Below are 4,708 nucleotides of genomic sequence, written 5' to 3' on the forward strand. Positions count from 1 at the left end.
ATATTTGGTATGTGCGTACCCTGCAAGGTCCTCATGCCTGTCAGGTAGTTTTCACTTGACCTCGACCTTATTTCATGGATAAGTGAACAAGGTTAATTTTTGGTGGTCAAGTCCATATCTCAGATACTATAAGCAATAGGTCTAGTATATTCGGTGTATGGAAGGACTGTAAGGTGTACATGTCCAACTGGCAGGTGTCATCTGACCTTGACCTCATTTTCATGGCTCAGTGGTTAAAGTTAAGTTTTTGTGTTTTGGTCTGTTTTTCTTATACTGTATGCAATAGGTCTACTATATTTGGTGTATGGAATGATTGTAAGGTGTACATACCAGGCTGAAGCTAGCGAACAATAACTAGCGAACAATAAGCCAGCGAACAATAAGGCGATATATCTAAAAACCGAAAAAATGAATAAGACAGCAACGGCCGTCAAATGAAAAACATTTAAAAAGGCAGACATTCCGTCCAAATATTGCAATTTCAACTCTATCGTGAAATGGTATTTATCCCATCCATTGATAAAACAAGTCACATCTCTTTTTAGGCTAATATTCAGTACCACAGTAAATCTGCATCTGTCAAGGGATTATTTGTAGGTGTAAGACCACTAATGCATCCACTTCAATTTAGAACGTATGTAAAAGTAGTCCTTCCCTGTAAAATATAGCACCTTTGATGTCATTGTTTAATTGAACTAAAATACACATTTGCAGAAATGAGGGTTGGACTATTCCATGGCTTCTAGAGAAAAATAATGAGGGGTGTCACGGGGTATGACTATATAGGTCTTGTAGAAGAGAAACAGGCGCATCTTTTGCGCAAGGTATCGAAGAGCGCTATGTTCAAAAATCTGAAACTAGAGCTCTAAATTAAAAAAAAAAAATGGTAAAAACAGGGGGGTTGGCCTATTCCATGGCTTCTAGAAAAAAATAATGAGGGGTGTCACGGGGTATGACTATATAGGTCTTGTAGAGGAGAAACAGGCGCATCTTTTGTGCAAGGTATCGAAGGGCGCTATGTTCAAAAATCTGAAACTAGAGCTCAAAATTAAAAAAAAAATGTTAAAAACAGGGGGGTTGGTCTATTCCATGGCTTCTAGAGAAAAATAATGAGGGGTGTCACGGGATATGACTATATAGGTCTTGTAGAGGAGAAACAGGCGCATCTTTTGCGCAAGGTATCGAAGGGCGCTATGTTCAAAAATCTGAAACTAGAGCTCAAAATTAAAAAAAAAATGTTAAAAACAGGGGGGTTGGCCTATTCCATGGCTTCTAGAGAAAAATAATGAGGGGTGTCACGGGGTATGACTATATAGGTCTTGAAGAGGAGAAACAGGCGCATCTTTTGCGCAAGGTATCAAAGGGCGCTATGTTCAAAAATCTGACACTAGAGCTCAAAATTAAAAAAAAAAAATGTTAAAAACAGGGAGATTGGCCTATTCCATGGCTTCTAGAGAAAAATAATGAGGGGTGTCACGGGGTATGACTATATAAGTCTTGTAGAGGAGAAACAGGCGCATCTTTTGCGCAAGGTATCGAAGGGCGCTATGTTCAAAAATCTGAAACTAGAGCTCAAATTTAAAACAAAAAAATGTTAAAAACAGGGAGGTTGGCCTATTCCATGGCTTCTAGAGAAAAATAATGAGGGGTGTCACGGGGTATGACTATATAGGTCTTGAAGAGGAGAAACAGGCGCATCTTTTGCGCAAAGTATCGAAGGGCGCTATGTTCAAAAATCTGACACTAGAGCTCTAAATTTAAAAAAAAAATGTTAAAAACAGGGGGGTTGGCCTATTCCATGGCTTCTAGAGAAAAATAATGAGGGGTGTCATGGGGTATGACTATATAGGTCTTGTAGAGGAGAAACAGGCGCATCTTTTGTGCAAGGTATCGAAGGGCGCTATGTTCAAAAATCTGAAACTAGAGCTCAAAATTAAAAAAAAAAATGTTAAAAACAGGGGGGTTGGCCTATTCCATGGCTTCTAGAGAAAAATAATGAGGAGTGTCACGGGGTATGACTATATAGGTCTTGTAGAGGAGAAACAGGCGCATCTTTTGCGCAAGGTATCGAAGGGCGCTATGTTCAAAAATCTGAAACTAGAGCTCAAAATTAAAAAAAAAAATGTTAAAACAGGGGGTTGGCCTATTCCATGGCTTCTAGAGAAAAAAAATGAGGGGTGTCACGGGGTATGACTATATAGGTCTTGAAGAGGAGAAACAGGCGCATCTTTTGCGCAAGGTATCGAAGGGCGCTATGTTCAAAAATCTGAAACTAGAGCTCAAAATTAAAAAAAAAATGTTAAAAACAGGGAGGTTGGCCTATTCCATGGCTTCTAGAGAAAAATAATGAGGGGTGTCACGGGGTATGACTATATAAGTCTTGTAGAGGAGAAACAGGCGCATCTTTTGCGCAAGGTATCGAAGGGCGCTATGTTCAAAAATCTGAGACTAGAGCTCAAAATTAAAACAAAAAAATGTTAAAAACAGGGGGGTTGGCCTATTCCATGGCTTCTAGAGAAAAATAATGAGGGGTGTCACGGGATATGATTATATAGGACTTGTAGAGGAGAAACAGGCGCATCTTTTGCGCAAGGTATCAAAGGGTGCTATGTTCAAAAATCTGAAACTAGAGCTCAAAATTAAAAAAAAAAAATTTTAAAAACAGGGGGGTTGGCCTATTCCATGGCTTCTAGAGAAAAATAATGAGGGGTGTCACGGGACATGACTATATAGGTCTTGTAGAGGAGAAACAGGCGCATTTTGTGCGCAAGGTATCGAAGGGTGCTATGTTCAAAAATCTGAAACTAGAACTCAAAATTTAAAAACAAATTGTTAAAAACAGGGGGGTTGGCCTATTCCATGGCTTCTAGAGAAAAATAATGAGGGGTGTCACGGGGTATGACTATATAGGTCTTGTAGAGGAGGAACAGGCGCATCTTTTGCGCAAAGTATCAAAGGGCGCAATGTTCAAAAATCTGACACTAGAGCTCTAAATTTAAAAAAAAAATGTTAAAAACAGGGGGGTTGGCCTATTCCATGGCTTCTAGAGAAAAATAATGAGGGGTGTCATGGGGTATGACTATATAGGTCTTGTAGAGGAGAAACAGGCGCATCTTTTGTGCAAGGTATCGAAGGGCGCTATATTCAAAAATCTGAAACTAGAGCTCAAAATTAAAAAAAAAAATGTTAAAAACAGGGGGATTGGCCTATTCCATGGCTTCTAGAGAAAAATAATGAGGGGTGTCACGGGGTATGACTATATAGGTCTTGTAGAGGAGAAACAGGCGCATCTTTTGCGCAAGGTATCGAAGGGCGCTATGTTCAAAATTCTGAAACTAGAGCTCAAAATTAAAAAAAAAAATGTTAAAAACAGGGGGTTGGCCTATTCCATGGCTTCTAGAGAAAAAAAATGAGGGGTGTCACGGGGTATGACTATATAGGTCTTGAAGAGGAGAAACAGGCGCATCTTTTGCGCAAGGTATCGAAGGGCGCTATGTTCAAAAATCTGAAACTAGAGCTCAAAATTAAAAAAAAAAATGTTAAAAACAGGGGGGTTGGCCTATTCCATGGCTTCTAGAGAAAAATAATGAGGGGTGTCACGGGGTATGACTATATAGGTCTTGTCGAGGAGAAACAGGCGCATCTTTTGTGCAAGGTATCGAAGGGCGCTATGTTCAAAAATCTGAAACTAGAGCTCAAAATTAAAAAAAAAAAAATGTTAAAAACAGGGGGGTTGGCCTATTCCATGGCTTCTAGAGAAAAATAATGAGGGGTGTCACGGGGTATGACTATATAGGTCTTGTCGAGGAGAAACAGGCGCATCTTTTGTGCAAGGTATCGAAGGGCGCTATGTTCAAAAATCTGAAACTAGAGCTCAAAATTAAAAAAAAAAATGTTAAAAACAGGGAGGTTGGTCTATTCCATGGCTTCTAGAGAAAAATAATGAGGGGTGTCACGGGACATGACTATATAGGTCTTGTAGAGGAGAAACAGGCGCATCTTTTGCGCAAGGTATCGAAGGGCGCTATGTTAAAAAATCTGTAACTAGAGCTCTAAATTAAAAAAAAAATGTTAAAAACAGGGGGGTTGGCATATTCCATGGCTTCCAGAGAAAACTAATGAGGGGTGTCACGGGGTATGACTATATAGGTCTTGAAGAGGAGAAACAGGCGCATCTTTTGCGCAAGGTATCGAAGGGCACTATGTTCAAAAATCTGACACTAGAGCTCAAAATTTAAAAAAAAAATGTTAAAAACAGGGAGGTTGGCCTATTCCATGGCTTCTAGAGAAAAATAATGAGGGGTGTCATGGGGTATGACTATATAGGTCTTGTAGAGGAGAAACAGGCGCATCTTTTGTGCAAGGTATCGAAGGGCGCTATATTCAAAAATCTGAAACTAGAGCTCAAAATTTAAAAAAAAAAAGTTAAAAACAGGGGGGTTGGCCTATTCCATGGCTTCTAGAGAAAAATAATGAGGGGTGTCACGGGGTATGACTATATAGGTCTTGTAGAGGAGAAACAGGCGCATCTTTTGCGCAAGGTATCGAAGGGCGCTATGTTCAAAAATCTGAAACTAGAGCTCAAAATTAAAAAAAAAATGTTAAAAACAGGGGGTTGGCCTATTCCATGGCTTCTAGAGAAAAAAAATGAGGGGTGTCACGGGGTATGACTATATAGGTCTTCAAGAGGAGAAACAGGCGCATCTTT

At 39.6% G+C, this 4,708-nt stretch overlaps 1 long non-coding RNA gene across 1 annotated transcript; it reads left to right on the forward strand.

Annotated features, from left to right (window-relative positions):
* The first annotated feature begins 917 nt into the window (after positions 1 to 917).
* Positions 918 to 4,432, forward strand: LOC127714639 (uncharacterized). The gene is made up of 3 exons (XR_007987839.1): positions 918 to 1,002; positions 1,179 to 2,593; positions 3,479 to 4,432. It is a non-coding gene; the product is annotated as an uncharacterized LOC127714639 (long non-coding RNA).
* The last annotated feature ends 276 nt before the right edge of the window (positions 4,433 to 4,708 follow it).

This window comes from Mytilus californianus, unplaced genomic scaffold (genome assembly GCF_021869535.1).
Source record: "Mytilus californianus isolate M0D057914Y unplaced genomic scaffold, xbMytCali1.0.p SCAF_9, whole genome shotgun sequence".
Lineage (NCBI taxonomy): Eukaryota > Metazoa > Mollusca > Bivalvia > Mytilida > Mytilidae > Mytilus > Mytilus californianus.